We start from the raw sequence: 25974 nt of genomic DNA, 5'->3' as shown, positions 1-25974 counted from the left end.
ACTGTCTAGAACTCCCATTAAATGTAGACTAGAAGTGATGAGAAGATTAAAAAAAGAGGGAGGGGGGATTTCAGTCTTTGGTCATTAAGTATGATGTTTGAATATTGATTTTTTGTAAATGCCCTTTTTCTGGCTGAAAAAGCGTCCCTCTAATCCCACATTTTTAGGAGTTTCATCATATATATTGCATTGTCATATGCTTTTTCTGCATTTACTAAGATGAATTTAAGATTATTTTCTTTTGTTCTATTGTGTGAAAATTTATACTAATTATTAGAATTTATATTAATTATAATTATGTTAATTTTAATAGTTAAAACAATGTTATGTTCCCGAGATAAACCCCAGTTAGCTGTATTGTATAATTTCTTCTTTATATGTTTGATAGAATCAATCAATGGAGCCTGAACTTTTTGTAGTAGAAAGATTTATACTTGCAAATTTAATTTCATTAATAGATATGGGTCAATCCATGCTTTCTATGTCTTCTTGTGCCATTTATAAAAATTATATCTTTTATCTTTTTCGCAACGTGTTTGCTGCCAGAACACAGGTGCCATGAAAACCACCCATAAAAGCCAAAATGGGGAAGGAAAAGACCCACATCAACATCGTCGTCATCCGACACGTAGATTCGGGCAAGTCCACCACTACTGGCCATCTGATCTACAAATGTGGTGGGATCGACAAAAGAACCATCGAAAAATTTGAGAAGGAGGCCGCTGAAATGGGAAAGGGCTCCTTCAAGTATGCCTGGGTCTTGGATAAACTGAAAGCTGAGCGTGAGCGTGGTATCACCATTGATATCTCCCTGTGGAAATTTGAGACCAGCAAATATTATGTGACTATTATTGATGCCCCAGGACACAGAGACTTTATCAAAAACATGATTACAGGCACATCTCAGGCTGACTGTGCTGTCCTGATTGTTGCTGCTGGTATTGGTGAATTTGAAGCTGGTATCTCAAAGAATGGGCAGACCCGTGAGCATGCCCTTCTGGCTTACACACTAGGTGTGAAACAACTAATTGTTGGTGTTAACAAAATGGATTCCACTGAGCCGCCCTACAGCCAGAAGAGATACGAGGAAATTGTTAAAGAAGTCAGCACTTACATTAAGAAAATTGGCTACAACCCTGACACAGTAGCATTTGTGCCAATTTCTGGCTGGAATGGTGACAACATGTTGGAGCCAAGTGCTAACATGCCTTGGTTCAAGGAATGGAAAGTCACCCGTAAAGATGGCAATGCCAGTGGAACCACACTGCTTGAAGCTCTGGATTGCATCCTGCCACCAACTCGTCCAACTGACAAGCCCTTGCGTCTGCCTCTCCAGGATGTCTACAAAATTGGTGGTATTGGCACTGTCCCTGTGGGCCGAGTGGAGACTGATGTTCTCAAACCTGGCATGGTGGTCACCTTTGCTCCAGTCAATGTTACAACTGAAGTAAAGTCCGTTGAAATGCACCATGAAGCTTTGAGTGAGGCTCTTCCAGGGGACAACGTGGGTTTCAACGTCAAGAACGTGTCTGTCAAAGATGTTCGTCGTGGCAACGTTGCTGGTGACAGCAAAAATGACTCACCAACGGAAGCAGCAGGCTTCACTGCTCAGGTGATTATCCTGAACCATCCAGGCCAAATTAGCGCTGGCTATGCTCCTGTACTGGATTGTCACACTGCTCACATTGCCTGCAAGTTTGCTGAGCTGAAGGAAAAGATTGATCGCCGCTCTGGAAAGAAGTTGGAAGATGGTCCTAAATTCTTGAAGTCTGGTGATGCTGCCATCGTCGATATGGTCCCTGGCAAGCCCATGTGTGTCAAGAGCTTCTCAGACTATCCTCTGGGTCGTTTTGCTGTTCGTGATATGAGACAGACAGTTGCTGTGGGTGTCATCAAAGCAGTGGACAAGAAGGCTGCTGGAGCTGGCAAGGTCACCAAATCTGCCCAGAAAGCTCAGAAGGCTAAATAAATATTATCCCTAATACCTGCCACCTCACTCTTAATCAGTGGTGGAAGAACGGTCTCAGAACTGTTTGTTTCAATTGGCCGTTTAAGTTTAATAGTAAAAGACTGGTTGTTAATAACAATGCATCGTAAAACCTTCAGAAGGAAAGGAGAATGTTTTGTGGACCACTTTTGTTTCTTTTTGTGTGGCAGTTTTAAGTTATTAGTTTTTAAAATCAGTACTTTTTAATGGAAACAACTTGACCAAAAATCTGTCACAGAATTTTGAGACCCATTAAAACAAAGTTTAATGAGAAAAAATATATATATCTTTTATGGAGCTTATTTGGCTTAGTTGCAAAATTAAATGTTGTCAATAACATTCCCTTCCTGTACTTTTAATATTTTAGGATAGAAGTGTTTACTGTTTTATTATTGATATTGGTAATTTAAATTTTATCTTTCTTTATGTTTATCAATTTATTAATATTTTCTAAAAATGAGCATTGAGTTTCATTTTTTCCCACTATTTATCTATGTTCAATTTCATTGATAGCTACTCTTTAATCTTTCTTTTCTTAAACTAACTTTGAGCTTCAATTGATTTCCTTTTCTATTTGTTTAAGGTAGAAGTTTAGATTACTGTTTTTAAATTTTCCCTGTTTAAAAGGTACAGATTTGCCTCTAAACACTGCTTTCACTATTTCACATATATGTTATGTTTTCATTATTATTCAGTTCAAAATATTTTCCACTTTCTCTTGTGATTTTTTTCTTGATAATTTGGTTATATACATGTGTATTTTGAATTACCAAATATTTGGTGATTTTTCAGATATTCTTTTGTTATTGATCTATAATTTAATTTTATCATAACATACTCTCTTAATTTTAAATCTTTTTATTATGGGTGAGACTTGTTTAATGTCCAGCATCTGGTTTATCTTGGTAAATGTTTCATGTGCAGATAAGTGTATTCTGTTGATTGTTGTAGAGTTCCTTAAATATCAATTAGGTCAAGTTGGTTAATAGTTGTGTTCAAGTCTTTTGTAACTTTACTGATTTTCTGTCTTCTTGTCCTTCTTGTAATTGATGAATTACTTCAGAAGTGTGCTACTTTACTGATCTTCTGTCCTGCTGTTCCTATAATTGATAAATTACTAAAGAAGAGTGTTAAAATCTCCAACTATAATTGTGAAATTGTCTATTACTCCTGTAATTACTATCAATTTTTGCTTCATACTTTAAATTTCTGTTATAAGGCATATATACATTTTTAATTTGTAATGTCTTTTTGAAAAATTGATAGTTTTTATTATTATAAAATTATCATCTTTATCTTAAACAATATTCCTAGTGCTTTGTACTTTTATATTTAATCTCTAATTTTCTTATGGTTACTGTTGATATGGAATATCATTTTTATCTTTTGCTTTTTTTTTTTTTTTTTGAGACACAGTCTCACTTTGTTGCCCAGGCTAGAGTGAATGCCATGGCCTCAGCCTCGCTCACAGCAACCTCAAACTCCTGGGCTCAAGCAATCCTACTGCCTCAGCCTCCTGAGTAGCTGGGATTACAGGCATGCGCCATCATGCCCGGCTAATTTTTTCTATATATATTAGTTGGCCAATTAATTTCTTTCTATTTATAGTAGAGACGGGGTCTTGCTCTTGCTCAGGCTGGTTTCAAACTCCTGATCTTGAGCAATCTGCCCACCTCGGCCTCTCAGAGTGCTAGGATTACAGGCGTGAGCCACCGCGCCTGGCTATCTTTTGCTTTAAACATGTATATATTCATACATATTTATTTATATAAATAATTATATTTAAAGTAGGCTTCTTGTAGATAATATGTTATAGGGTCTTGTTTTTTTCCCAGTCTGATAATGTCTGCATTTGGTGTGGTTAGTAAATTTACAATTATTATAATTACCTATGGTTGGGTTTATGTCTAGCATTATAATATAGGTTTTCTCTCTATCCCATCAGTTCTTTATCCTTTTTTGCCCTCTTTCCTTACTTTATTTTTTATTAATTATTTTTTCATATTTCATTTAAGTCCTCTGTTAATTTATTAGCTGTAGCCCTTTAATCTTTGTAGGTGTGTTTGATTATTTTAAGATTTACAACATATATCTGACAATAGTATGCTTACATGTTCTCCCTCTTATCCTTGCTGTTCTTTCACATTTCTAGCAATTTTTGTTAGAATCTGCATGCTGTCAGTTTCCTGAAATTTGTTTTTGTCCCTTAACCATTGGTGAACTATGTTCTGGCAACTTACCTGTGGTTTGGTTTAATACTTCTGAAATGTATTTGTAATGTTTTTTTGGATGGGTTATGAGTGCCCTTTATTTTAGGGCTAGATTAACCCTACTCCTATGGCTTGATCTTTTGGGGGCTCTCTAATGAATCACCCATGTGTTCAACAAGATTTTATTGCTATGGTTAATTGGAGTTTCAAGTTCTCTTATCCCTGTTAGAATCTAATTTTCGTTTTTATTTTTTTCAGCTCCCTTATGTTTTTTCCTTCTCCATTAGTTTTTCTTAACTTTTCACCCTATGCATGCATAGCTTAGTACTTATTGACATATTCAATGAAATACTGTGTTTCCCCCAAAATAAGACAGGGTCTTATATTTATTTTTCCTCAAGAAGACACCCTATGGCTTATTTTCAGGGGATGTGTTATTTTTTTAAGTACGGTACAACAATCTACATTTATTCAAATACAGTTAAGTCGTCTTTTTCTGGAACATTCTCATAACGCTCCAAACCCCAAATTCCATCCTGAATTTCTTGCGACTCTATTTCCTTTAGAACCATAGGCCCCAATCTCTCATGTCAAGCAATAGAGCTTTCATGAGGCAGATGAGAAGGGCTGCTCATCTTCTTTATCACTCTGCCACGAAATGCATGGTTTGTGCAGATACACTGCATAGCCACACCCATCACTAGGTCTTATTTTCGGGGTAGGGCTTACATTGCGCGAATGCTTAGAAACCCTGCTGGGGCTTGTTTTATGGGTAGGTCTTATTTTCGGGGAAACACTGTAATAACGGAAATTTCTGGAAGTTGTTCACTCTGTCGCTCCCCTATTTTTGTTATGACCCTATAAATTTGTTACCTCAGCTTCTCTGATCTCCCTTCTGTCTTTTCAGCTCATTGAAACTGTTGTACTCATCTTAGGTTTCTTTTTTCTGGGTTAGTTTTTGATGAACACTTCCTAGCACAAAGCTGGAATGATGGTCAACTTCACCTTGTTTGTTTTCTTTCTCTGAGGGATCACAGTCTTGCACTATCTGTTATTCAATATGTAAATGAAATCGTTTCACGCATTTTCTTCAATTTTTGGCTATTTACAATCTAGGCCTATTGTGGTACCAATTTCTCTGCCACGCTTATTAGTAGAAGTCCAAAGTGTTTTAATAGGTGAGAAAATAAGTCTAATAACAATCCAAGGTCTATTAACCAAAGAATAGACTCATATGTTTCATATATTTACATACTAGATTATTATTTATTAGATAAAATAAATAAATAATAACTACCCTGAAAACCATGGAGAAAACTTAGAAGCAAAGATTGAGGAAACAAAAAGCAAACCACAAATCACTACACTTGTTTACCTAAGAACACACAACTTCAAAATCACTGTGCCCAAAGCCAAAATTGCTATTGTACATTTTCTTAAATTCTTAATGCCTTAATTTTCAGTGTTTCATCTACTGACTTTCTGGCTTCTGCTTGAGCCATTTCAAGCTACTTTATTTACTTGACTATAATAAAATTTTAATTACTTGGCATTCCCTTCTTTAGTCTCCCAGGGAAAGGAATCCAGTATGATGGGGAAAAAATGTAATGTGGAAGAAAAGGCTGTGAGGTAGGGATATGTAGATATATAGTATATGAGATTGCAGTTGGCATGAGAAAAGACTCTGGCAGTAAGAGGGAAAATTGCATTTAGGTACAAAGGAGACCTTCTGAGCAACAAAACCAAGAGGATTTCAGTAATGAAAGAGATTATGTGGTTAAGTGGTAGGATGAGGGGTCTCAATATGTTTATTATCTCCTTCAGTAAAACTGTTCTGGGGCCTCACGATATGCCATACCTGTATTAAAAGTGAAGATCAATAAAACGACTGCTGTAATGACTTGAGGGACTTTTGACTTAATTAGAAACAGAAAAAAACAAAACAAAACTGAACCAAATGATTCAAATACAGAAGGAGAGGGCGTTATGAGACTATCATCAAGAATATTTATGTTAGACTGGGAGGTATGCAGTTTAGAAGAGATAAAATGTAAGGAAGCCTTGAAAGATGAGGAAAATTTATGCAAGCAGAAAAAAAAAAACAGTTTTTATAAAGGAATTCCATCTACTTGAACACACAGTAAGAGTATGAGATGGCATGACAGATTGGTGGAACTTAATATATTTTGGTATGCTAAGAATGCATTATGTGTATAGGAAAGCACTGGCAAGTTTATAGAAAGTGCATATTTTCCCTTCAAAAACAAAAATATCTTCAAAGTGTAAAAGTTTTGTGGTTGTTTATTTCCATTATTTTTCTTTCTTATGTCCTCAAAATCAGTATCTTAAAATTTTACCTCTGAGTTATTAGAAGATTAGAATATGAAAATATTAAAAAGCATTGATGGAGTGGCTAATTTCCATACATAAGCTATTATTAAATGAAACAGTGATCCTGAGCCTTCTGGTAATGGTAACATTTTGTCAGCATTTTGGATACTCCATATTCACCCATGTTGTCCACAACAATTTAGGGATAATCAAATAATTTTTGCTGTTTTCAAATGACTGACTTGTAATCAAGGAAGATTCATTCATTTTTTGCAGGCATTTGGGATTTTACAAAGAAAATATTTGAGAGCATAACAAGATTTTAATTTGCTGAATATTATAATATTATCTGGAACAAATTTCTCCATAATAATGATCTGAAAGTAGAGTTGTTACTCAAAAAGAGGACTGATTTAAGCTACATTGGAAGAATGAATGGAAATGTCAGCTTTGATGGGAAGGTATAGCACAGTTATATTTTTTTTCCCTATTTTAGTTCTGTTGAAATTATATCTGTTCAACTATACATTTGATTTTCATACATAATAAGCAATGCAACTTGAAGATAATGGAGGTTTTTTTTTAAAGCTAATATTATACTGAGGATAGAACTATTCATTTGGCTCAAAAATATCTCTGTTAATAGCAGTAGACTATGTGAAGCCACATTGAAATTTTGACACAAGCTTTTTGTTATGCACCATCAAAATGACAGGATAAAAAGTGTCTCCAAATGTAGTTCTAGAAAGTACAGAAAGTGTTGAATGAACTTTGGTCATTGTTGAAGTAATTAAAGGTATCTTTTAAAGATCACTTTTATACATATGATGAGGTAATGTGTAGAATCTGTCAAGGCAGAAGGAATACTTAGCTGTAAAGATTTAATGATTTCAAAGGAAAGTACTCCCCAACTGCAAATCACTATTCACTGACAAATTGTAGGTCTGTCTAATGGAGCTTCCTATTTTCCTTGCATAAGTCACAAGTGAGATATGAATTTTACATCTGATGTGAAAATATATACAGTTATGGCCCCTTTGTGATTTGCACAAAAAAGAAGGAAGCATTGTATATCTTTGATAGAAACTGAAATAACCAAGTTTTATAACTTTTCTCTAAGAAAGCACATAAAATGTCATCATAAAAAAAGCTATTGAGCCAAAGGGTTTTTTTTTTTTTCTTTTATGATTTTGTATCTTAAAAAAAAAGAGAGAACAAAACTAGGCCGCCAATGTGAGTGATAACTACGATCTACATAATATGTAAAACTTTCAAAGGCAAAAGTTTTCTTTGTAAAAGTTTAGAAACTTTCAGGGGCATTGAGTATGATGCTTGGATACTTCTTGAGCAGAGTGTATATAGATCTCTTCCTGGAGGCAAGGGACCACTGCCACAGTCTCCAAATGATTTGACTAATTGGCCTTTAAGGAAAAGAAATTAACTGCGACTAACTTTAATATAAATTTTGATCTCTTTGTTTTCTGATTCTTGACTCAGAATGTGTGCTTATGTATTTACTCAGAGTCTTGACACACTCAGAATATGTACCATCACTTTTAATTATCTTAGGCAAATTATTTAATTTAGGTAAAGAATCTTGGTTGCATCTGTGAGATTATGATATGATGTGGCCTTGATGATTTCACACTTTTTTTAAATTTACTATTTTTTCTTCCATTAAAAAAAATAATAATGTAACAAAGGAAGGAGTCAATTCTCAGGACAGCGTATGTCCCAGATATACGCAATTGGATGCTTTTCTTTCCCTCATGTAGTTTTGCCCAGATGCTTCTTGTTTTCTAAACCAGAGGAAACTCGTGAATCCTGAAGAAGGGGGAGGATTCAGGACAATCATGTGCCAAACCCTTTTCCCTTGCTAGAAAACAAGACTAAGTTTGTAGATAGATGACAGAACTTTCTGGAACAATGTTATATTCATTCATTCATTCATTAAACAATTATACATAATATACTTTATATGTGCTAGGCTTGGTAAAAAGACCTTGAGTTTACAATTGGGACAATGATAGATATGGAATTCATATAATTAGTTAAGTATCGTCTTAAAGAGTATTAGGCATGATTTCAAGGCAGGACGGAGATAGGAGCAGCCAATCTAACTTGGCAATGGTCAGGAAATGATTTTATTCAGACTTGGGTAATGAGTAGGAGTTATTCAGGCAAAAAGAGAGATAAAATATTCTAGGAAGAGTCAGTAGCCTATGCTGATTCTTGGAGGTGGGAGAGAAAATAACATACTAAAGGCACTGATAGGTATTCAGTATGGTTGGTGCTTGGGTAGCAGCAGCAGGTAGTGATGAGGCTGAAGAAGAAGATGGGTATGAAGTGCCATAAAAATTATTTTAAGGAACTTTGACTTTTCTTAATATTTACTGCAAACTTTGAAGTGCTTTAAGCTGGACAGTGATGTTCATATTTGAATTTAGGGCAGGGCTCAGCAAATTTTTTTCTTTTTCTTTTTTCCTTGGTATATTCTGATTATTTTGGAAATTATCAATTATCCAGAAAAAATACATATGTATAATGTGTATATACATACACATATATTTATATCCATCTACACACACAGAGAGAACAAATCATATCTGTTCCTAGGTTGGTCAATAATTTTTTAAAAATAAATTTTGAAGTCAAAACTCCCCATGAATTGAAGTCCAGTGCAAAATCCCTGTCTTCATCCCCTCTTACAGAACAGTTTTCATTTAACTATCTGAATAACATTCTTAAAGCTGTCTAATTTTTGCCTAGAATTTTAATACATTTTCTGTTATTATTTCAGATTAGCAAAGAAAGATGGATATACACACAGAGATAGTTACAGAGACAGAGGCAGAGATAGAGAGAGAGGAAACTGTGTCAAAATGAATCAGCTAAATGAAAAGATAAGTATAAAACTTGTCTGTTCAAACCTGGAAAGGATAAAGCTTCTCATTTTATTGTCCAGGCTTTATTGAATCTAAGTTCTGCAATGACTTTTCCCTCAGGAATTCTACATTTTATATATTTCTTTATTAAAATACAAGTATGAGCTAGTATTTACAAATATTAATTTTTGTCTTTAAGTAATTTAAATATATTTTTAAGTATTCTTTTTGTCTTTTTTTGTTATAATTTATTCTTTTTTTCTTATTTCAAAATATTATGGGGGTACAAACGTTTTGGTTACATGCATTGCTTTTGTACCAGTGTGGCCATCCCTCAGGTAGTGTGCATTATATTTGTTAAGTGTGGATTTACTGATTTCCTTCTCCCCATTCCACCTGCTTGATTTCTGAGGAATATTATTTCTATATGTGCACATAAGTGTTGATCTATTAGTTCCAATTTAATGGTGAGTACATATGGTGTTTGTTTTTCCATTCTTGTGATACTTCACTTAGAAGAATATATGAGACCTGATCAAATTAAAAGGCTTCTCCACATTCAAGGAAACAACCATTAGAGGGAATAGACAACCTAAGGAATGGGAAAAAATATTTGCATGCTACACATCCAATAAAGGAATCACAACTAGAATCTATAAAGAACTCATGCAAATCAGCAAAAAATAAAATAAAACAACCCCATTAAAAAGTGGGCAGAAGATATGAAGAGAACCTTTTCAAAAGGAAATAGACTAATGGCCAATAAAAATATGAAAAAATGCTCAACATCTCTAGTCATCAGGGAAATGCAAATTAAAACCGCAATGAGATATCAATTAACTCCAGTTAGAATGGCTTTTATCAAAAAGTCCCCAAACAACACATTTTGGTGTAGCTGTGGAGAGATAGGAACACTCATACACTGCTAGTGGAACTGAAAATTAGTATAACCTCTATGGAAAGCAGTATAGAGATACCTCAAAGAACTAAAAGTCAACCTACCATTTGATCTAGCAATCCTACTACTGGGTATTTATCCAAAGGAAAAAAAGAATTTTTCTTAAAAAGACACCTGCACTCAAAAGTTTATAGCAACACAATTCAAAATTGCAAAGATATGGAAACAATCAAGTGCCCATTAACACAGGAGTGGATTAATAAAATGTGGTATATGTATCCCATGGAGCACTACTCAGCCACAGAGGAAAAAAAAAGGCAAACAAATACCTCTTGTATTAGCACATTTTTTCTTAAAGAGAGAGATAGTAAACATTTTAGGCTTGTGGGCTAAAAGGTCTCCACTGCAAGTACTCAATACTACCATTGTAGTGTGAAAGCAGCCATGAGCAATACTTAAATGAATAGGCATGACTGTGCTCTAGTCAACTTTGTTCATGAAAAGTGGTGACACATTCGTAGTCCATAGTTTGCCAGGCTCTGGTTTAGGACAGTTTGTATGCAGCAAAAAGAATGCACTGAAAATAAGCAAGACTTATTTGCTTATAGGGAGCAAATAAGTATTGGCAAGTAGGGAGAAGAAATAGAAAGCTGATGAAGCAATCTATATGAATTATTACTCTGGTAGAGGCAAAGGTAATGGGGTTGGATTAGTAAGTGGATATTTAGGATATTTAAGAGGTAGAATTAAAAGGACTTGCTGCTAGATGGGATATGGATGATGAGAAAGAAAGAAATAGCAATGTTGGTTTCTGGGTTTGTGGCTTGTATGATTAGATAATAACAAGGTAGACTATTAATTGAACTCATAGTATGTGCCAGACACTGTTCTAAGAACTTTATGTGTATCACTTCATTGAATTTGTTTTTATAACAACTCTATGAAGTAGGAATTACCAGTTCATCAGTTTACACATGAGGTACAGAGAAGTTAAGAACTTGAGAGTGAACTCGGCTAAGATTGGAGAAGTGTGACTATGTACAAATGCAGAAGAGAGTATAATCCTTAAAAAAGCAGGAGATGAGATACAGAATGAATGTGGATTGACGTTACAGATAAGGATACTTCTTTTGGTTCTGAAAACCTATTAAGGAGAAAAGGATGTGTATGGAGGATGGTAGGTTTGTAGATTTGGAGTGAGCAAGTAAACCAATCTTTTATCCAACACTTTCAATTATCTCTGGAAAGTAGCATCTAACATTGCCTGCTGGAGCAGGAGGAGGAGGTGAGTGTTGGAATTAGCCACTATGAAGACGTAGCAGACTGGTGGCCAGCACTGAGGACCTAGGTAAGTCTAGGGAAAATACATTTACAATAGGACCATTCTATTGCATTGTCTGCTTTCTTCAGTAGTGCTGAGCAGCTTGAGTTGAGGCAAACAGGTGGGGAATGATGAGATTCAGTGAGGCTTTGAAGAGAGGGTATAATGAAGGAACACTGTGGCAAGGGTAAAGATAATCGGAGAGAGTGTCTAAGGCAATGGACCATATACTGTAGTTCATGAAGAGTGAGAGTTGAAGTTGGAGGTCTTAATGAAAAGGGAGAAATTAGAGATCACGGATTAAGGAATGTATATATACAGTTGCAGACTGAACGGGATCACAACACAGCAAGATATTTGTAAAGATAGGAAGTCATAGTCAGAAAGTGCTATAATTTGATTTTATTATTTCGTATGCAATGTAATTCTACATATGAATGCACTTCTGAACAATAAAATGTTTTTAAACAGTCTATTTTATTCTCTACCTTGTTCTCACCTTCTATTGTAACTTTCCCCATTATGCCAGAAAAGTTGTTTAGTTTCCCAGCACTCCTTCTAAATTTGATATTAAGAACATTCCAGTCTGCTTGTCTGGGCTCCTTATAATTTGTTACCTTAAAAACTGTGTATATCCTTTGTCAAATGTGGAGATGTTAAATTAAAATTTACATAGAAAAGGAGTCTATAGGAATACCACAAAACTTGTGACCATCCACTTTCCATATTAATTCCCTATTTAATTTTCAACCTGTTTTTATCTGCACAGAATTTTCTTATAAGAGGGTATATAGCCTTTTAAAATATTCTTACATAATAAGTGCGGTGCGCACCACCTGGGGATTGGACACACTTGATGTTCTGGCATGGCTGGGGGAAGGGAGGGAGGGATGGCAGGGGCAATATTTGTAACCCTAACAATATTTGTACCCCCATAATATGATAAAATAAAAGGAAATAAATATTGCAAAGTAATAGACATTTTATTAAAACAAAAGTTTAGTTAAAATGTGAAGAACTGTATTCTGCTATTAAAATAATGGAACTGAAGCTGAAAACCCAACAAAAAATTCATTCATTAAAAATTCATATTTGTAGATTAGACTGAGAAAAAATAACATTCTTTTATTCTGATTATACCTATTTTTATACTCAAAGATTATGTAGAAATCATATGAAAACTATTTCCTTTTTGGTAAAGCTACTTGTGAATTTCTTTCTCTCAAATGTGGGCAGCAATAAGAAAACAGATTCAGTATTTAAAAGCAACATTCAGAGACAACATTTAGAGAATATTATCATAAGTTTGCATGACAAATTCATGCAGAAATTCTGTTTTGGTGCAGCTGGTATAAAATGCTGGCATAAAATCATTGGCAGACAGTACTTTCTTAATACTCTTCAAACTTTTATGGATATGAAAGTTTGATATTCATCATATTGAAAGTTTGATATTCATCATATTTAATTATGATATTCATCATAATGAATCTATATAATTAGACCTATAACAAGGATGAGATTCACACTAATGGTTATTTCAAATAGTACATTGCTTGCTAAAAAGAAAACTGAAAACAATGTATTTTCTTTGCTAATTAAATTTATAAAGGCATAAAAAGGTAGTGCTTTTTCTCTCTAGAACTGTTTTTTTATTTAAAATCCTGTTATTTTGAATCACTTTCTGTTTTGCCTAATAACATGTAAAATAGTCTATAGTGAAACAAAATATAATAATTTTTTAATTTAATAAAACAAAATCCAAATTGACATCAATATAATAACTAAATACTATAAAAGAAATATCATTCAGAACATTCAAATAGATAAGTTAATTTGCTGTATCGAATGATAGTATCATGGTAACATCCTCACAATGACTGCCCCCTGAGATTCTTCATCGGGCAAATATACCAAAAAAAGTTATATTTCTGACTCACCTGTAGCTCCCAGGCTCCTGAAACATTATTTCAAGTTGAATTGAGTATACAGTTAGGTGCATTAGAATTTTTATGATATGGAAGTTCATATGCTCATGTTTGACCCTATGAATTCTATCAAGTAACAGAAGGAAGAAAGTAAAACCTCTACTACTCTTGGGTATTCTTCTGTTAATAAGTTAGAAACATTAAATTTGATGCTAGCAGACACCAGAGTTTGATGTAAACCTAGTGCCTAAAGACTGCAGTAGAAATTGTAGTAGGTAAATGGTACTAAGATGGGAATTCTAGTCCTAGCTTTGTGATATTATGGGAGACTCTTAGCAGTCATTTAATTTCTATGTAGGACTTAATTTGTGAAGAGATTGTATTTGCGAAGTGTAGTCTTCCAGGATCTTGATTGATCTATGATTCTTATACTATAAAGCTATATAGCTATGATTAATTGAGCTTTTACTTTGTTCTAAAATTTTATCTGATATATCCTTTAATTTTCACAGAAGCCTAAGAAGTAGGTTTTACATTCTCTATTTATAGATAAGTAAACTGGCAAAGGGATCATAGTGCTAGAAAGAAAAAAGATAACTATGGAATCTTTATTCTTGTACATATTAAATGTACATATGCATGTATGTTAGCTCTTTGGCTCTGTAGAGCACATAGCAAAAATAAATGGAGAGAATTGGACAATGAGGCATACAGAATACATGATGTCCTGTGATATCTGTGCACAGTAGATTATACAAATCCATGGCATAGCTTAATCTCTCAGTTGCTCAAGATGCTGTGATAATGATATACTATACTAATGAGAGAACTATGGCTTTCATCTACTTTTAAGACAGTGACCTCTGCTCTCTACTAAAGCCATATTCTTTACTATCAGGTAGATAGTACAAAAGTACACAAACCCAACAGTTTGATTATATTGGCATCTATTCATTCTATCTATTTTTCCCTACCCTCACCTACATTATGAGTCCAAAGCATACCACACTGTAGTTCAAAGTACAGCACACAACAGCTTGTAAGTTTATTTTTATAGACCACAATTCCATTTAGGGAAAGTGCAGAACAAGACTTCATACTCTATTTTTTAAGATATAGGACATAGCAGATGGTAAGCCAATTATTAAGAGATAATATTAGTCATTATTTTGGTGTAATGACAGAGAGAGAGAGCTGTGAAGATTCATTCTCAATCTTTACATGTTTAAAATTAACATTGTTTGTTAAAACATTTTTAAACATAATATAAAAAGTCCTCCACAAAAAACAAGGAGCACAAATAGCTCATTAAACATTTCATATAAAGGTTAGAGTACTCCATAGTCAATCTCACTTACAGAAGAATAGAGACTCATATTTGCCTTTCAGTACTGTTTATCTTGAATTGCATTGATATATGCATTTTTGTAATTGTTTTACCTAGTAATTTAAAGTCACTGAGGTCTTTTTCAGGCAGAGAAGATTCCAGTCACTACTATAATTAAAACCAGAATAATTCTTAGACACCAGTTCAAGCTATTTTCTTTGACCACTTTTGTCTATATCCAAATCACATGGATCTTGCTGTAACAGTCATTAAGCCAGAAAAACTAATGATGGGGCAGTATTTATCTAGATACATACATATTTAGATGAAATAGATATATTTTCCTTAGAATTTGGCCCTTGGCTTTTAGATTTGCAAATTTTGTGGCCTCTTGGCATTCTCTAAGATAGGACTGTCTAATTTGAGGCTAAAGTAATCATAAAATATTTTCAATATTAATGCCAGTTGAAGTAAAATGTGACTCTTGGCTTAATATGTAAAACCATTTGTAGAAAATAGTCTTCAAACTCACAGGAAAGAAAAAAGCTTTTACCTGAAAGAACATTTGGGGAAGATAAAACTGACAAAAAATTCCCAATATTTCATATCTATAGAAAAATTTTTATAGGCTCAGAGTTTCTTTGGATTACTAGGCCACATGGCAATGTATATTATACACACAAAGCCACACAGTGAATTTTCTATTTTCAGTTGAAATCAGGAAAAGCTGAACAGAAACAGAGAGATATATAAAATACTAGCTAGCATTCCTGGATTAGGTAAAGCTTGAGAAATGGACTGTGTCTTGGAAGGTATTTCAGAAAGAAGCAGAACATCAGAGTATAGGCAAATGTTTCATAAAGTAAATAGGCTTCACAAATATTCCAGAAAACAAGGTTGAAAGAAGGAATTAACATATAAGTGACATGCCTTTATATATTGCGTCTCTTGGAGAAATATAATAGCAACTCTATAAGGTAAATACTACTATTTTTACTTTAAAGATTTTGAAAATGAGATTCAAAGAAGGTAACTCATCTGATGACATATAGCTGGTAAATTATTGAGCTGATATTTGAAATTATCTCAAACTACCAAACTTTTATTCTTGTTCTGCCACTCGATGTTGAAAATACACCTTATTCAATTATAGAAGAGTTATAGTTTTCTCTGAACTTAATCTGGCAAAATATTATTTTGAGGATTAGAAGACTAAATTAGAAAAATCACCTTGCTATTTACTGTTCCTCTTTTAAACTCTTTCTGAGGAGGGATTTGGTCAAGATCTACCCTATTATCTTCCTGTTGCCAGAATTCATGCATAGTTTGTTTTCAAATAAAGGCAAGAAAAACAAGTGCACTATCTCATGAAGAGGCTACTTTATTCCTTATCCTCTTAGTTACACACAGATGGTTAGGGCAGGTTTAGATTAACATTTACTTTTACCTTTCATTTACTTCTTAAGTAACTAAAAATGACTGAGAAGGAAACAGCTAAGATCCAGACAAAACACATGAACAAAAGCATCTCCAAATGTTGAACAACAGGATATAAAGGATGGTGAACCCTCACATATGTTAAAAAAATATGTTGAGTCATATAACTTCCCATCCTTGCTGAAAAAAAAAAAAAAAACACAAGTGTTGGCGAGGATGTGAATGAAAGAGAACACTTGTACACTGGTGATGGATGTATAAATTATAATAGTTATAATGGAAAACAATGTGTAGGTTTCTTCCAAAAATTAAAAATAAAACTACCATAGGAATTAGCAACTCTACTTCTGTGTATATACCCTAAAAATTTGAAATCAGTATTTTGAAGAGATATCTGCACTCCCATGTTATTGCAGCATTATTCACAATAAGCAAGATATGGAATCGACATAAGGGTCCAACAGTAAAATAACGGATAAAGAAAGTGTGGCATATACACACAGTGGGATATCATCCAGCCTTTAAAAAGAAGAAAATCTGCTCATTTGCAACAACATGGATGAACCTGGAGGACATTATGCTGAATGAAATAAGCCAGGCACAGAAAGGCAAATACCCCATGATCTCACTTATATGGAATCTAAAAAAGTCATACTCATAGAAGTAGAGAGTAGAATGGTGCTTGTCAGGTGCTGAGCATAGAGGAAATGGGGAGATGATGGTCATAGTATACAAAGTTTCAGTTAAATAGGAAAACTAAATAGTATGGTGACTATGGGGAATAATAGTGTTTGGTATACTTGAAAATTGCTAAGAGATTAGATTTTAAATGTTCTCACCACACACAAAAAATGATAATTACCTGAATTGATGGATATGTACATTAGCTTGATTTAATTATTCTAAATGTATTCAGATCAAACCATCATTTTGTACCTCATAAATATATAATATAATTAAAGAGAAAGTATAAACCTGAATATAAATGAAAATACATGTATCAAAATTTGTAGGATGCAGGCAAAAGAAGTGTTTAGTTGGGAATTTATATCAGTAAATGCCTAAATTAAAAAAAAAGTTTCGAATTGATGACCCAGATTCACCTCCAAGAAAGTAGGAAGAAAACAGGAAATGAATCCTGAGGTAAGCAGAAGAAAGGAAATAATAAAGATCAGAATTGAAATCAGTAAATAAGAAAATAGGAAAATAATAGAGAAAAGCATTGAAAGCTGTTATTTATAGAAAGTCAATAAATTTGATGAACCTCCAACCAGAGACTAAAAATGACAAAAGAAATGATGGAAGACACAAATACCAAGACCCAATACCAAGAATGAGAGTTGACATTACTATAGATTCTATAGATAATAAAGGAATATTACGAACAATGTTATCATTATATTTAGCAAATTAGCTGAAAATAAAAAAAAATCCTGGTAATACACAAAATACTTGGAATCCTGCAGGAAGATAAAGATAACCTTATTAGGCTTATGTCTACTAAAGATACTGAATTTCTTTCTTTCTCTTTCTCTTCTTTCTTTCTTTCTTTCTTTCTTTCTTTCTTTCTTTCTTTCTTTCTTTCTTTCTTTCTTTCTTTCTTTCTTTCTTTCTTTCTTTCTTTTTCTTTCTTTTCTTTCTTTTCTTTCTTTTCTTTCTTTCTCAGAGTCTCACTCTATTGCCCTGGCTAGAGTGCCATGGTGTCAGCCTAGCTCACAGCCACCTCAAATTTCTGGGCTCAAGCAATCCTACTGCCTCAGCCTTCTGAGTAGCTGGTAGCTGGGACTACGGGCATGTGCCACCATGCCCGGCTAAGTTTTTTCCCATATATTTTCAGTTTTCCAGCTAATTTCTTTCTATTTTTTTAGTAGAGGTGGGGTCTTGCTCTTGCTCAGGCTGGACTCAAATTTGTGAGTTCAAACAATACACCCATCTCAGCCTCCTAGAGTGCTAGGATTACAGCCATGAGCTACCATGACCAGCCATGGAAACTGAATTTCTAATTAAAGCTTTCTTTCTAGCCTATACACACACACACATACACACACACACACACACACACATACACACACACACACACAAATCCAAGTCCACAGGGCTTAACAAAAGAATTCTACCAAACATATAATGAAGAAAAAAATATAAATTTTACACAAAATTTTCTAGAAAATTGAAGAGTTGAGAATACTTTACAATTCATTCTGTGAGGTCAGCATTACTCTAATACCAAAATTAGTCAGAAAGATTGCTAGAAAACAAAATTACAGGACAATATCATTTATGAACATATATGCAAAATTCTTACAAAAATTAAGCTAATCAAATCCAACTATATAAAAGATAATACACCATTACTAAGTGAGATTTATCTCAGGAATGCAAAGTTGGTTTAATATCTGAAAAATCAATCAAAGTAATTTATTACATTAACAGAGTACAAAATTAATAAATGATACTTTGTTTAGAATTAGAGGAACCATTTCACAAATTAAATGTTCAGTTCTGCATTAAAAAAGACTATCAAAAAATAGAAGAAAAAGTGAATTTCAACCTTAATAAAGCACATCTAGTAAAACTGCAATTAATGTCATAGTTAATGGTGAAAGACTGAATACCTTTTTCTTGACAATTAGGAACAAGGCACCCATACAGACTCTCAACATATCTATTCAAATTGTACTGGAGATTCCAGTTTATGCAATAAGGCAAGAAAAATAAAAATGTATAGGTTGGAAAAGAAGATATAAAGCTGTTTACTTGCAGATGAAATGATTGTTTTTGTAGGAAATCCTGTGGCATTTGTAAAGTCACTAGATCTAATAAATGAGGCTAGCAAGGTTGTAGGATACAAGATTAATATACAAAATCAATTTTATTTCTGTATACTAACAATAAATAGTTTTATTTCAATAAATTGAAATAAAAATGCCATTTAAAATAGCAGTAAAATATGATATAGGAATAAATCTGACAAAGCATTGCACGATTTTGAAAATTAAAAACCAAAGAGGAGATGGTTAATGAGGACAAAAACAATTAGATAAAAGAAATAAGATCTAATGTTCAGCAGCACAATAAAGTGACTATAGTTAATAATAATTTATTATGTATTTCAAAATAACTAAAAGAGTAGAATGGGAATGTTTGTAACACAAAGAAATGACAAATGCTTGAGATGGTAGATATCCCAATCACCCTAATTTGATAATTACACATTGTATTCTTATATGAATATTTCACATGTACCCCATAAATATGTATAACCATTAAATATACATAATAATTAAAAATTTAAAAATTAAAGAAAAATATTACTGAGAAACTTTAAACAGAATCTAAATAAATGGAGTGATATAGCCTGTTAATGCATTGAAATATTCAATATAGTTAAGAGATCAATTACCTGTAAAGTAATCTGTAGATTCAACACTATCCCAAACAAAATTCTAGTAGATTATATTTTATGGAAATTTACAAGCTGTTTCTAAAATTGGTATGGAACTGTAAAGAACCTAGAATAGTCAAAACAACCTTAAAACATGAGCAACATTGGGTAACTAATGCTACCTGACCTATTATTAAGTTCTAATAATCAAAAGTATAATATTACTGTTTAGGTGAATAAATAAATTAAAGGAGCAGAGAGTTCAAAAATAGACTAATGCAATATCATCAACTAATTTTTGAAAAATGTGCAAAGCCAATTTGTTAGGGAATGATACAGTTTTCAAGAAAGGGTCTTAGAATAATTGATTATCCACATACAAATAATAAACTTCCAACCATATTTGTATCATACAAACAATTAACACAAAATATATCATAAGCTTAAATGTAAAACATAAACCTAAAAAATTTCTAAGAGAAAATGTAGAAGAAAAACTTCTGTCGTTGGTTTTGGCAAATATTTCTTAAGTAAGGCAACAAAAGCTCAATCCATCAAAGAAAAGTATTGAAAATTTTGACTTTATAAAAATTATACACTTCTGCTTTTTGAAAGGTATTGTTAAGACAAGAAAAAGACAGTCCATAGAGTAGGAGAAAATACATGTAAATCATATCTGTGATAAAGGACTTGTTCCCAGGATTTTAATGAATTCTAAACTTTTAATAATTAAAAAACAACTCAGTTAAAAGTATTGGTGAGGTATTAACTAGATATATATGCAGATATCACATAAGCATACAAAAACATACTCAATATCATAAATCATTGGAGAATACAATTAAATACTAAAATATGTATTTTAGCACATACATACTTGAATGGCAAAATTACAAACACAGAACAAATATGTAGAGCAACTTTAACTCTCCAGCACTGCTGCAATAGGAATGTAAAACAGTACAAGTACTCTGGAAAACAGTTTAGCAGTGTCTTAAACAGTTACACATAATCCTACTCTATGAGTTAGCTCTTCTACTCATAGGTGTTTATCAAAGGGAAATGAGTGTTTATGTACATATAATGTCTTTTAAACAAATATTCACAAAATGTTTATGGTAATTGCTGAAACAAGGAATTAATCCTAATAAAAGTTAATGGGTGCTGGATGTGCTCATTATGTGGATTGTGTGATGGTTTCACAGTAACAATACATATATTAGAGTGTATTAAATTGTATACTTTAAACATTTTATTGTATTCCAATTATAACTCAATAAAGCAGTTATTTATTTTTTATAAAACAACACATTTATTTAATCTATAAATCATTTATTTAACACATTTATTTAATTTATTTAACTGTTACACAACACAGGAGCCTTCAAAATGAAGAATTGAAGACTCAAGGGAAAACTGTCCATTTTTATGGTTGGAAAAAAATGGTATGATCTTATGCTAGTAGACTGAGTGGGGAAACCCTGCAAGGACTGTCTATTGAGATTCTTCTTGGCTTCTCTGCACAGCATTCCTTTTTCATGGGAAGGGGCAGGAACCCTCCTGAATGAGGGTCTACACCTTACTATTGGCAAGGGTAAATCAGAGAATTTCTCTATGGCCACATTTTAGAAAGGCAAGGGAAGGTTAAATTAATACATCTAGTTTTTATGACTGACTTTGGGTAAAAGGATTCTAGTTTTTATGACATACCTTGGTGTAATCAAATTAACCTGCTACTGAATGATCCATGAGTCAATGATGAAATTAAGATGGAAATCAAAGGATTCTTTGAACTAAATGACAAAGGGGACCCATGCTTTCAAAGTTTATGAAATGCAGTAAAAGCAGTATTAACGATAAAATTCATAGCCTTAAATGCTTACATCAAGAAGACAGGAGGATTACAAATTGACAACACTAATGGCACATATCAAGGAATTAGAAAAACAAAAACAATTAAATCCAAAAGAAGCAGAAAAAGAGAAATAACAAAGTTCATAGCAGAGATAAATAAAATCAAAACAAAAACCTACAAAAGATCAATGAAACAAAAAGTTGGTTCTTTGAAATGATAAATAAACTGATAGAACACTAGCCAGATTAACAAAAAATAGAAGAGAAAGGGCTCAAATAACCTTCTCAATCAGAAATAAAAAAGGAGATGTTACAACTAATACAATAGAAATATAAAATATTATCTGTGAATATTACAAAAACCTCTATGCACACAAACTAGCAAGCCCAGAGAAAATGGATAAATTCCTGGAATCACACAACCTCACAATCCTGAATAAGGAAGGAATAGAAATTCCAAACAGACTATTATTTATAACAAGTAGTGAGATTGAGGCAGTGAATAAAAAAACAAAAACAAATTCAACCAGACCTACAAAGCACAAATGGTACCCAATCTACAGAAATTATTCCATAACATCAAGAAGGAAAGAATCTTCCCTAATTCATTCTACAAAACTAGTATCACCCTGACACAGAAGACAGGAGAGAACACAACAAAAAAAGAAAACTACAGACCAATATTTGTTATAAATATAAATGCAAACATTTTCAACAAAATATTAGCAAACCGAATTCAACAGCACATCAAAGAGATAATCCCCCATGATGGACTGGGTTTCATCCCAGGGATGCAAGGATAGTTCAACATGTGCAATCAAAAAATGTATTTCACCACATAAACAAAAGCTAAAACAAAGACCATATGATGATCTCAATAGGTGTTGAAAAAGCATTTGATAAAATCCAGCACCCTTTCATGATAAAAACCCTCAACAAACTAGGCTTAGAAAGAACATACCTCAATATTATAAAAGCCACATATGACAAATCCACTGCTAACATCAAACTGAGTGGGGAAATGTTGAAAGCATTCCCCTTAAGAACTGGAACAAGACAAAGGTTCCCATTGTCACCACTTCTATTCAACATAGTACTGGTAGTCTTAGCCAGATCAGTCAAGAGTATGAAATAAAGGGCATCCAAATTCAAAAAGAGGAAGCCAAACTATCCCTGTTCACTGACAATATGATATTGTATCTAAAAACCCTAAAGACTCCCTGAAGACTCCTAGAATTGATAAAAAGTTCAGAAAAGTCTCAGGTTATAAAATCAATGTACACAAATCAGTAGCATTTCTATATACTAATAACAGTGTAGAGTCAAATCAAAGACTCAATATCACTTACAATAGCTACAAAGAAAATAAAATATCTAGGAATATACTTAATCAATGAGGTGAAAGGTTTCTACAAGGAGAACTACAAAACTCTGATGAAAGAAATCACAGATGACACAAACAAGTGGACAAACCTTCCATCCATGCTCAGGATTGGTAGAATCAACGTCATTAAAATGTCCATATTGCCAAAATTGATTTATAAATTCAAAGCAATCCCCATCAAAATACCAATGTCTTATTTCACAGATTTAGGAAAAATAATCCAAAGCTTCCTTTGGAACCAAAAAAGAGCCCAAACAGCCAAATCTGGAGGCATCACATTACCTGACTTCAAATTATACTACAAAGCTATAGTAACCAAACAGAATGGCACTAGTATAAAAGTAGATGCATAGAACAATGGAACAGAATAAAGAACCCAGAAATAAAACCATTTTCCTACAACCAACTCATTTTCAACAAAATGGACAAAAACATACACTAGGGAAATGATGCCTTATTCAATAAATGGTACTGGGAAAATTTGCAGAAGAATGAAATAGGAGTTCTCTCATTATGTGCAAAAATTAATTCAAGATGGATAAAAGACTTAAATGTAAGGCATTAAACCATAAAAAATCTAGAAGATAATGTAGGAAAAACTCTTCTAAATATGGTCCTAGGCAAAGAATTTATGACTAAGACAATAAGGAAAAATGCAGAAACAATAAAAATAAATGGGACTTAATGTAATTAAGTTCCATTTTAATGTACCACCCATTTTTCTGCACCACAAAGGAAATAATCAACAGAATAAACAGGCAACCTATAGAATGGGAGAACAAAATATATAAATATAATTTTTTCAAAATATGATAGAGAAATGGCCAACAAACATATGAAAAATATTCAACATCACTAATCATCAGGGGAATGCAAATTGATTAGGCTTTTTAAAAGCAGCCTGAAGAAATATTTCAGCGGTACAATTAATTTACTTAATTGGACTTTTGATTTGATATATTTTATTTTCTCTACACATTTAAGTAACTGTAAATGTATTAGATTGGTTTTTTTCTTTATATTATATTCTTTAACCATAAAACAAAAGTAAAATAAGACCCAAATGGTCTAACCACTTTATGCATGATTTCTATAGGCTTTGGTCTTTTTGTTTGTTCTATTTTCTGTTATTTGTTACACAGAGTCAGTAAAACTCACAGACTAAATATGATGATGAAGGCTATGATGGCAGAGAGAGTCCCCTGAACTAACTTCCTTTATATTTCAATTCTCTCTTGTAAGAGATGTTTGTGTGGAATCTCACAGATGGCATGGTTAGGGATAACTGATACTATTGATGCTACAGTAATTGTTTGTGATTTTATAAGAAAAAAATGTAGTTAACAATTTTTTTATTCTAAAATCTTTCTAGTACTATAGAAAATATCTTTTATTTACCTCAGATTTTAAATATTAAATTGCATATAAATGGAGGAAGAACATGTCATTACACAGGTTCTGATTGACTTGATATATAAATTAGAGTTTAATGTATGTCACTTTAGCCTTACTTACTCTAATTCATCACATCCAAGATACCTCTGATTGCAAAACACATCATTATTTTATGGATCAATAAGAAAGAAAACACTGCCAATTAAACTACAACACGCCATTGATTTCAATACACATCTAAATTTCAGAGATATTAAAATGAGAAAAAATGTATTTCTTGGGTCTATTACAACCATGCTTTCTTTCAAGAGAGTGTGGCTAAATGTAACGGAATTACAGGAAGTGGAGATAGGAAGATATTCTTTCTCTGTGTGTCTGTATAAGAAACACTGGTGTGTGCTCTTCTTTCTGAAATGCTGGGAAGGCTGTATTTCTCTGCAGAGATGTATAAAACAAGTGACATGATTTCATAATGTATCTTCCTTTGAGAAAAAAGTTCATAAATAAAACATTCTAAAGTTTGTAATATAGATTGATTCAATCTTCCCTGAAGAAGAAAAGCGGGGAAAAATGAACCAAATTACTTATCCTTTATTTTTTGTACCATAAAACAGCAGCAGACACATATTCCTATTGAGTATCATTTTTGTATCTATTGGCTACTAGCTAGAATTTTTTTCAGACTTAACAAAATCACCATTCTAAAGATTTGATATGGAACCTGTCCAGCACCATATATAATAACTACTAACAAAAACAGTGACAGGTCACAGAAGGTAGGTGCTGCTATATTACATTGTAAATTAAAAAGAAGAATATAAAAAAATAGAATGGCAGATATTGAGTTTACGTCTTACCATATTTTCTCTCAATATTCTTTTGGTGGACTTAACCATTCATTCCCACACATGCATACCATACATACACTAAACATGTTTCACTTATACAAGAAATACACTCAATCTAATTGCAGCAAATTCTACCATGTACATGTATATCTGTACTATAAAAAATCAAGCATTACAGCCATGGACAATGAATGCAAAAAGTACCAAATTATAAAAAGAATGAAAACCTCTGCTTTACTGTCAAATAAAATAGAAAATGCTTAGATACAATGAAGGGTGTTGAGTTATCTAAGGCAAAAGTGAATCAACTCTAAGACAATTTGGAACCACTTTGATTATACATTGAGCATGCAAATATACATATTTAATTGTGCATTTAAATAGTATTTCTAGATTTAGAACACAGAAGTCAAGAATATGAAGTTGCAATATTTTAACTTCACAGTGAGCTATTTTATGATAAATATTATTATAGAGATAAAAACTAGCTAATATTTCCTATAATATACAGGCACAGGAATTAAACAAAAAATGCAATTCAGGTAACAGCCTTTCACTGTAATTTCACCCTCCTGTTCCCCATCCCAATGGCCATTTGTTCCCAAGCTGTATGATGCCCTGAGACAGATATTCCAAAGGCAAAGTTGAAATTATGCTCCTGGTTGCTCACTGGGTGAGAACACAAAGGTGAACAAGTAAACTGTGTATGTGGTCTTCTGTGTCCCAAGTCTCATAGGGATGGTAGACATAAGAGGAAGTTTTTTTCCTATATCAATTCTCTGCC

General features: G+C 32.9%; 1 protein-coding gene and 1 pseudogene across 2 annotated transcripts in view; one reads left to right on the top strand and one right to left on the bottom strand.

The window, feature by feature from the left end:
* CNTN5 (contactin 5) overlaps positions 1-25974 on the bottom strand; it is a 1190057-nt gene that overhangs the window by 275235 nt on the left and 888848 nt on the right. The gene's annotated exons all lie outside the window — the stretch shown is intronic.
* LOC105874583 (elongation factor 1-alpha 1 pseudogene) lies at positions 550-2251 on the top strand (annotated as a pseudogene).

Source organism: Microcebus murinus, chromosome 4 (assembly GCF_040939455.1).
Source record: "Microcebus murinus isolate Inina chromosome 4, M.murinus_Inina_mat1.0, whole genome shotgun sequence".
NCBI lineage: Eukaryota > Metazoa > Chordata > Mammalia > Primates > Cheirogaleidae > Microcebus > Microcebus murinus.
The sequence above is the reverse complement of the archived record's forward strand: the minus strand, read 5'-3'. Positions and strand labels throughout refer to the sequence as shown.